Genomic DNA, 10,585 nt, shown 5'->3' on the forward strand with positions numbered 1-10,585 from the left:
TTCTCCTGGGGATTAGTAATTGCCCTCCACTCTTTCCCAGTAGCATATTGGTCATCTTCCGACCTGGGGGGCTCATCTTCTGGTGCTGCATTGCCTATTCATACTGTTCTTGGAGTTCTCCAGGCAAGAATAATGGAGTAGGTTGCCATTTCCGTCTCCAGCGGACCACATTTTTCCAGAACTCTTCACTATGACCCATCCATCTTGGGTGGCCGTGCACAGCATGACTCATGGCTTCATAGAGTTATACAAGCCATTTGCCATGACAAGGTTGTGATCCATGAAGGGGGTTGTGGGTCTAGGTGATATTTTCTTTAAATCTCGACTCCAAAAGCAATGATAAGGAAAGCAAATATAAATAAATGGAACCACATCAAACTAAAAAGCTTCTACATAGTGAAGGGAACCACAAACAAAATCAAGATGCAACCTCTTGAATGGAGGGGAAATATTTGCAAATCATGCATATGCGAAGGGACTAATATTCAAAATATATAAAGAACTCATACAACTTAGTAACAAAAAGCCAGTCTGATTCAAAAATGAACAGAACTTCTGAGTAGAGATTTTTTTTTTCCCAAAGAAGACATACAGATGGTCAACAGGTACATGAAAAGATGTTCAACATCACTAATCACTATAGAAATGCAAATCAAAGTCCCAATAAGATATTACCTCACAACCGTCAGAATAGCTATAATTTAAAAAGACAAGTGTTGGAGACATTGTGGGAAAAAGGGAATTCTTCTGCACTATTGGTGGGAGTGTTATTAATCAGTCATAATAAAGGACTTCTTGCCATTTGTGACAACATATGGATGGAAGGAACTTAAGGGTATTATACCAAGTAAAATAGTCAGAAAAGGACTAACACTGTGTGATTTCCTTATTTGTAGAATCTTGAAAACAAAACCAAGAATAAATGAAAGGAAAGAAGACAAAACTCAAAGATACAGAGAATAGATTATCTGCTCCTCAGAGGGGAAGGAGCTCTGAGGGGCAAAAGGATTTAAGGGGGTCAGTTGTACGGTGGTGGGGCATTAACTAGACTTGTGATCGCTGTGTAGCGTGTACAAATATCAAATTATTATGTTGTGCACCTGAAACTAATTCTGGACACCAATTTTACCTCAAAATAAACAAGTAGATGAGAAATTATTTAGGGAAAGCATATTAGGAAGCTGTTTACAATTGGATCCACACACACATACATACACACAAGTATGTACAGACATGTCCTTATTTAGGAAATTGACTTAAAAATCATCAAATGTTTACAGTGGTTTTCTCAGGATGGTAATATTATGGGTGTTTAATTTCAACACTAAACATATGTTTTATAGTAAGAATAAGTAGTATGAAATAATGGTGAATGATGCTCTCTTGCCTTCAAAGGAAAATCTCATCATTTTAACATTCTCTCCTAACTTTCCCAGTGACTCTGAAGGGTCTTTTCCTACTACTAACTTCTCCGCTGTCCACACTGGTGATAAACTGAGCCACGCACCACTCCTAAAATCAGCCTCGGTGGCAGACTCTTAATGGCATTTGTTCCTGAAGCGCCTGTCCTTCCCACCTCTGCCTGTTTAGGGAATGTCCTCATGTTACTACCCAGCTATCCTGACACCAACTGTCCCGCATGCGCACATGCTCAGTCGTGTCTGACTCTTTGCAATCCCATGGGTTGTAGCCTGGCAGGCTCCTCTGTCCATGGGATTTTCCAGGCAAGAATACTGGAGTGGGCTGCCATTTCCTCCTCCAGGGGCTCTTCCCCACCCAGGGATCAAACCCGCGTCTCTTGCGTCTCCTGCATTGTAATAGAGTTCTGGCACTAACCACGAGTTGGTATGGACCCCAGAAGATAAAGTGTGCGCTCCCCACAAGACTGCCTTAGACACCAGCCACACTGATGGAGTTCCCAGGCCACCACATTTCTGCCCAACTGGGCTCTACAATCTGAGCTTCCCGCGGGTTTGATAATTTGCTGGGATGACTCAGAATTCAGGCGACACTGTACTCAGGACTGCAGGTTTCTTTTTAAGGGTATAAATCAGAACTGGGCAAGTGAAGGGTGTCCCGGCCTGGAGCTTCTGCATCCTTTCTCAGTGCACGTCGCCCTCCAGGGCATCGAGTGCTCAGCAGCGAAGAGGCCCCCTGAGCTTCGGCGTCCTGACACCTTAGCGCTGCCTCGTTACACAGGCATGAGTGAGTCCCGGGCCGCAGGCCGAGGCTCAGGCTCCGGGCCCGCCTTCCTGGAGGCTGGCTTGGCATGCCGCGGCTCAAAGCCCCGTTCCTCTGATCGTACGGTTGGTCCTTCTCCTGACCACCCCATCTTGAGCCATCTCTTGAGCACAAACGCAGGAGTAATCCAAGGGTTTAATTTAATAGTTTAATTTAATCATAAGTAGCTTAGGAGATCCCAAGGGGTTTAGAAACTCCGTGTGGGAACCCAGGACAAAGACTAGACAGATCCTCCGTTCTGTGATGCCTGCTCAGAGGCCAGCCTCTCCTGGGCAGCGTCCCCGGAAACGCTCGATCCACCAGGGCTTTGCCCTCGTCACCCTCACTGATTTATTAATTAGTCGTGTGTATGTCCCTCTTCCCTTTAAGCTAAAAGTTCTTTGAGGGCAGAAAACATAACGTACCCATCTTTCTAATTCCTTTAGCACCAGCGCAGGGGCACTGTGCTTTGCTTTTAACCGGATTTAACTTGGAGGCAGCATTTCTCTGAGAAACCTTCGTCTTCTAGCTTTTGTGAAGATCCATTCTTTTCCAGACAGGAGAGCCACTGTTTTTCATCTTCTTGAGGATTACTTGTGGATGAGAAAATTTTCATTCATACTTTATAGTTTGCCAACTATTAAGCTGGATATGCAGTCACATGCTCAAATCAATGTAACTGGAGCCATTCTTCTGTTTCCTTTTGAAGGTAAGATCTTGACAGTCATATCCTTTTCACTGCAAAGCTTTTTGAGCTGTTCTTAATTCTCCAGTTTTAGGTAACTCTTGGTTTAGGCATCTTGGATGAATTCCTAGATTTATTGCAAGGAATTACTAGTCTTTACCAAAAGAAAAAGGTATTCTTGGGGCTTCTCTGGTGGCTCAGGGGTTAAGAATCTGCCTGTTGCTGCAGGGGGCTGGGGTTTAACCCCTGGTCCAGGAGGGTACCACACGCGCTGGAGCAACTAAGTCCTGGCACCACAACTGCTGACGCCCATGTGCCTAGAGTCGGTGCTGCAAAACTAGAGAAGCCTCCATGGTGAGCAGCCCGCACACCGAGACCAGAGAGTGTGTTTCTAGAGAAACACTCACCGCAACTAGGGAAGACCCGCGTGCAGCAGTGCAGAATGAATGCGGCCGTAAACAAGTGAAAAGAAGGTTCCCAAAGCAATATACAGCTTCAGTGCAGTTCTTATCAAGATTCCAATGGCATTTCCCAAAGAAATAGAGGAGAGATCATCCTGAAGTTTGTATGGAAGCACAAAAGACCCCAAATAACCAAAGCAGCTCCTGAGAGGTCTTGCCGCCTTTGTCCCTGTCAGCTCGTCACTTCTCTAACTTAAAAGAGCTAGCCATAAATGATGAGAGAGAAAAAATTCCTGTGCTCTCTCCTCCAGATGATGTTCATAAATATTAAGTATTATTTTTGGTGCCTTGTTCATTTGTTCACGACATGGGGAGCGCGCTGAATTCCTACAGCGGCAGGAAGTCTATGAAGGAGAGAAGGGCATGAGGTGGGATGACGGGGGTGGGCAGGCCTTGGGGGCTGCAGAACCGGGGCCAGCCAGGCCCCTTCTTCTCATTCTTCAAGACCAACCCAAATTCAATTTTTTAAATAATTTTTGGAATTTTTAGGATTCTGTCTCAACCAAACTAAAACATCTGCAGGCAGATCTGACCTGTAGTTTCTAACCTCTGATTTGAACAATTTCCTTATCTTTGACAAAATTTGCAAGCCCTATAATAATTTAAAGGTTTAAATAGCCTTTTTTGGATGAAATCCTAGAACACATGTTTTTCAAGGCTAAATATATTATGTGTACTTCTTTGCCAAGGTCTTCAAAGGTAACTTTGAAACTTCTAATGAGTTGAAATTCCTTTTATCAAAACAACATTGCCTTTATTTTAATAGGTATGTTGCCTTGTCTTAAACATGTAAGTATTTTTCAAAAGACAGGGAGCAAAGATTTAGAAGCTGTCACTATAAAAGGGCTTGTAATTCGCTTTCGCTATGGCTGCAGAGACACAAGAAGATTATTTTGCTCAACTTGACTAATGTAGATAAAAGGTATGAATCCAGTGTCTGTATAGATGTAGCTGAATGATAGATACCTTTTATGTGATAAACCCAGCTAAAAATTATTTAGTCTCTTAAGTAATTGTCCTTAATCTATTACCTTTTGATTTGTGGGTAAAATCACAAAATAGTGGGCTATGAGAGAAAGTCATTGAGATTAGTTAGTGCAACTCACTTTTCAGCTGCAGAAATTGAGGTCTTGATGGGGACAATATGTTTGTCAGATGATGGAGGCTAGTGCTAGGACCAGGCTAGAATCAGCCTGGAACCCAGGCCTCCTGGCTCCTTTGACTCCATATGTGTGAAAATGCAGGCTTATATTTATGTAAAACATAAGCATATGTCATTCATAATTTTTGGAAGCCATTTTATTGACATGTGAAAGTGACTTTTTTGATTAATGCTCTTCGATTATTCCATTTAAAATTTTGAATATAAACTCAAGATATGGGGGTCTACTGTATCTAGGAATGGGAACATTGGGAAGAAATTCCAGTTCTGGTGATTCTCCAGTCCTCCCTGCTACAAAAACATTCAACAGAAAGCAGGCTTTTATAGATGGATGTCAGTGTTCCCAAATCAAAATTATTTTCACTCCGAGTCCTTCGTAGGCCAAAAGGACTCTTTCCTACTGCTTTGAGTTCACGCTGCACTGTCATAATGCCCCTTGATGGACATGGGCAGAACTGAGCGGGGTAACCGTGAGGGCACCATGACATGCAAGAGAAACCGAACTAGCTTAGAGGCACCGTGTGCTAATGCTGGTCGAGGGCCTGCTTTGACCCAGAAAATCACTAGTTTCATAAGGAAAGGTCAAGTGGGATGAAACATAGAAGTATAAAAATATTTCTGTTAAAGTTAATGAATCTCAGGGTCTTCCCTGGTGGCCCAGACAGTAAAGAATCTGCCTACAGTGCAGGCGACCTGGGTTCGATCCCTGGGTTGGGAAGATCCCCTGGAGAAGGAAATGGTAAAACCTACTCCATTATTCTTGCCTGGAGAACTCCGTGGACAGAGGAGCCTGGCGGGCCATAGTCCCTGGGGTTGCAAAGAGTCGAACGTGATTGAGCGACTAACCCTTTTGCTTTTTTCTTTCAGTGGATCTCAGGAGATCTCTGGTGGCCTAGTGGTTAGGACGCCAGGCTCTCACTGGTGTGGCCGGGGTTCAAACCCTGGTGGGGGGGACTGAGATCCTGCGAGTCACATAGTGCAGCAAAAAAAAAAAAAAAACAGAATGAAATCTCTTCGGCATAAGTGAGATGACAGTGGGCACAGATAGACCGGGACTGGGTGTAGAAAGTTGGGGTGCAGTTTTGTCCGCTGGACGTAGAGAATGAGATTCTTCTTGTGTTGCAGTCATCTCTCAAGCTCACTCTCCCACGGCAAAATGAGTGTGTGGGATTCAAGCTTCCTACCTGATCTCCTTTCTTAGAACATATACAATCTCATCTGAGGGGACCGCCATTGCACCCAGGCATGGAATTCAGAGGGAGGCATGTTGCCATTTGTAGCTGTTTCCTGCAGTGGTTCCAGACACTCTCAAGTGCTGTGGACAACTTACGGGGCCAACACAAGGCTCAGGATGCAGTGGCTGGATGGTTAGTTGCGAATCTCTGGAGCCTACACATGTTACCTTATGTAGATGGGATCGAGTTAAGGGTCTTGCAATGGGGAGGTCATATTGGAATACTGGCCCTGAATACAATTGGATGTGTCCTTCCAAAAGGAAGGTAGAGGCATATTTAATTAGACAGAAGCTGGCAAAGTGACCACGCATGCAACACGGCTCTGAAGGGACCACGAGCTGCAGAACACAAGGACTGGAATCTGTAAGAAATCGGAAAAGGCAAGGAAGCCATTCTTCCCCGGAGACTCTGGAGTGAGTGGGCCTGTGAAACTGATGCCAGACCACCAGCCTCCATACTGTAAGGGCAAAGGCATGTTTTTTTTGAAGCTACCAAGCTCACAGTAATTTGTTACAACAATCAAAGGAAGTGAGCACACGTGTATCCTGGTTTTCAGGAATCTTGCCCAAGAGAGAGAGAGATTTCCCGAAGGATAGCATTAGGGATTTGTAGGGAATAACTGTGGGGCTTCTGCAGTGGCTCGGTGGTGAAGAATCCTCCTGCCAAGGCAGGAGACGCAGTTCAGTCCTTGGGGCATCGGAGGATCCCCTGGAATAGGAAATGACACCCCACTCCAGTCTTCTTGCCCAGAGAATCCCATGGACAGAGGAGCCTGGTGGGCTATGTCCATGGGGTCACAAAGAGCCAGACGCGACTGAGCACACACGCACGCGTGCTGTCATGGTTGGGCTTGTGGCCACACCCCAGGGGCCTGCGGCTGCACTTCCGTGCTGGTTTCACCTTTTGTTTTGATGTGAGCACCTTGGTCAGAGGCTTGGTCAGGTCTGAAGGTCTTGGCGCTGCACTTCTAAGCTGGTTTTGCTCTCTCCTGTGTGTGCACGTGGAAGCCTGCACTGGCCTTGGCTGGCCCCTCCCTGGTCAGATTCCATTCTGCCTAAGCGTGTGTGGAGGTGCTGTTGGCAGTGCACTCTGCCTTCGAGTGGAGCAGCACCAGCGTAAGAGGGTCCGGAGCAGAAGCCCGGTGCTGGGGTGGTCCTGGTCAGCTGGCTGGAGCAGCTGGCTGGAGCAGCAGGCAGTTTGCAATCGGCCGCCTTCACGCTGTGACTTGCAGCAAGCGGTTCTCAATTTCTTACAGCCCTCCAGTAACCCCCCTTGCTTTTCACACTGGGTTGATGGGCTTTACTGGATGTCTGGCTCCAAGGCTGAGTTCCCTAATATGTGGTTCAGATCCCTTAATCCTCAGGGAGACTCTATGAGCCTGCGATACCCCTGCTTGTCTGGGTCACGCACTAGATGTGTGAGTCCCAACCGGATCACTTCTCCTCTCTTGCTATCAGACTCTGTGTGGATTATTCTTTACAACTGTGATTTTAGAAGAGTCATTTTATGACCCTTCAGGCCAATTTCTGTGAGAGTCGTTCTACACGTCATTGTAGTTTTGCTGAGGGCAGGTGAGCTTTGCGTCCTCCTGCTCTGCCATCTTACTCCCCCGTCCAGACCAAAGGTGAAATTCATGAACTAAGTACAATTAATTGAGCATGAGATTAAAAAACAAGAGTGCCCCCTTTCTCTTCAGTTTCTCAATATAGTGAGTGCATTGCTTCTTTATTTTTTTGTCAAAATTAAGTCAAAAGTAGCATTTCCCCCCAAATTTTCCTCTTTAAATCTGGCCCTATGGCATAGTTGGTAGCTGAAAACATTCAGCGTTTGAGGACCTTATATTTACATTGGATAAAAACAAGTCTAAAATATTGTCTGTAAAATATTATCTGAATTAAAACTTGTGTTAGAGATTCTCGGAACACGCATGATTTCTCCTAATGTCTAAGAATCTCTTAGAAATAATTCTTTTTTTGTCTGTGCCAAGACTCTCTACATTTAGGTAATGAAAAAGAATGTCAGTCATACTGGGACAATGGACTTTCTAATGTCATGGCAAAAGCATTAAAAACACACCTTCGTAACTAGAAGACTTTTCCTTTTTAAATCCGGAGATCGAAGCACATTGAAGGTTTTATTTTGAACGAGCTTGATTGTGACAACCTTTACTTTCATTTCGCTGTGTACTAAGTTTTTACTTTTTTCATTAAGTGCCCCACCTATCATGCTGGATCCTTAGCAAATGAGGCCTGTCAGAGAATGGTTCGGAATCAGCTCTGTGACAGTGATGGAGTGTTGCTGTGATTTCCTCTTCCCTGCACCTCCCACATCCTATCTTTGTGACTGTTTCCTTCTGATACATGGTGACTGAGTCGAAGTTCTCCAGTTTAGATGAGACAGAACAGTCTTTTAGATCTCTACTTAATGTCTGCTCAGCACAGTACGACAAAGAAGAATTTATAGAGTCCCACTGTTTGCAAAATTCAGATAAATCCTATGGATCTAGAGCTTCGTTTCTTTTTAAAAAATGAACACATTTTCCTAAGTCAGTCAAGATTCTAAAGTTTCAAAGTTCTTATTATTTCCATGAATCTTTCCAATACTAGGAAATCTAGAGTTCTTAATGACCATCACCTCATATGCATGAAGGGAATGTTTTGATTTCACCCTCGAGTCTTTCACTCTAGTTTTTCATTTTGAGATGACTAGCAGGTCTAATCACTGCTGTTAAGTGGATGTGGCCTACTTGGCTTGGCCACATTGCAAAAGGAAAAATGGATTAAACAACAACCTGACTGGGAATTTGTAGTAATTTTTGAAAATTAAAATATAGCTGATTTGCAATACTATATTACTTTTAGGTATACAACATAGTGATCTTTACTTCATTAAAATTATTTAAAATTTTAAAGGTTAAAATTAAAAAGATTATACTTCATTAAAAGTTATTATAAGATAATGACTACAGTTCCATGTGCTATATATTGTATCTTTACTGCTTATCTATTTTATACGTGGTAGTTTGTATCTCTTAATTCCATACCCCTAATCTCCCCCTCTGTTTCCCTCTCCTTTTGATGACCGCTCGTTTGTTTTCTGTATCTGTGAGTCTCCTTCTGTTTTGCTACCTACATTCATTTGTTTTATTTTTAGATTCCACATATAAGTGAGATGGATAGTAAAATGTCATCTCAATTGATACTTGTGTTTGAGATTCCTAGAGCACGCATGACCTCTCCTAATGCCTAAGAATCTCTAATGATCATTCTCTGACGGCTATATTTGTTTCTCTCTGACTTATCTCACTAAGCATAATATTCTCTAGGTCTATCTATGTGGCCAAAATGGCAGAATTTCAGTAATTTTTACAGCTGAGTAATATTCCATTATGTGTATGTGTATATATATGTGTGTGTCTGTTTGTGTGTGTATGTGTGGCTTCCCCAGTGGCTCTGTAGTAAAGATTTCCCCTGTGACACAGGTTTGACCTCTGGGTTGGGAAGATTCTTGCCTAGAAAATCCCAGGGGCAGAGGAGCTTGGTGGGCTCCAGTCCATGGGGTCACAAAGATTCGGATAGAACTGAGTAATCCATCACCACCACTACCAATATATATATATGTAACACACTAAGCAGAAAGTTGGACCATAGACCTTTGAGATCTCTTCCAGTATTGGTCAATGAAAGCCCTGTATTGAAACTGGATTATAAATCTGGTTGAATCCAATTGAAACTGCATTATAAGTACATTTCACCAAGACCACAGATTTTTTCCCTCAGATGAGAAGGAATGTGGGAATGTAGTCACAGATCGCAATTTGATCTCAAATGGCTTCATGCTGGGGAAGAAAGAACATGTGAAAACGGCACGATGACGGTCGAGAATCCTGGAGAGAGCCCCACGGTCCTCAGAAAGGCTGTGGACAGTCACCATTCTCCGACTTCATGGGTTGGAGCAAGCTGGCAGGGCTGAGGCCCAAGGAGCAGGGCGTTGTGTGGGTAGGAAAGACAAGGCTTGCTATTGCTGCAGGAAGGGGGACCCTTTCCAGGGCCCAGAAGTGGGCTCTTGTCTAACACTTGGAAAGGAATTGTCTGAGGAGACACATGTGCTGAGAAGGCAAGAGATTTTAGTGGGAAAGGGCGTCCGGGCGGAAAGCCATAGGGTAAGGGGACCCAGGAGGACTGCTCTGTCACATGGCTGGCAGTCGCGGGTTTTAAGGTGATGGCATTAGTTTCCGGGTTGTCTTTAGCCAATCACTCTGACTCAGAGTCCTTCCTGGTGGTGCACGCCTTGTTCAGCCAAGATGGACGCCAGAGAGAAGGATTCTGGGAGGTGGTCAGGCATGTGATGTCTCCTTTTGACCTTTCCCGAGCTCTTCCGGTGGGTGGAGGCTTATTAGTTCCCTGTCGCTTGCCAGAAGCTCCTGCCTTAAAACCATGCATGCAAATGGTTACTATGGTGCCTGGCCAGGGTGGGCGGTTTCAGTCCGTGTGCTTCCCCTAACACTACGGTTTCCACAGTGACCAGAGGGTTTAACTGTGGATAGTTCTTCTTCTGATGTACAAATATCTGTTCTTTCTATGACCACAAGCAAGTTAATTTGCCCGGGTGTTCAAAACAGATTTTTACAATTGCTCTCCAGGGCCCCAGACCCCTCATTTACAGATTTTAGAGTTAATCCAGGGAAAGCTAATGGTCTTGTCTGCCTGTTTTCTTGATATGGTTATCTTGGTTATGTATCTATTATGTTTTCCTGTGATTCCTTCCTTCCTCCCTTCTCTCCTCCTCACTTTATTCTCTCTACCCTTTTCTCATTCTAGGA

This window comes from Muntiacus reevesi, chromosome 10 (assembly GCF_963930625.1).
Source record: "Muntiacus reevesi chromosome 10, mMunRee1.1, whole genome shotgun sequence".
In the NCBI taxonomy this organism is placed as follows: Eukaryota; Metazoa; Chordata; class Mammalia; order Artiodactyla; family Cervidae; genus Muntiacus; species Muntiacus reevesi.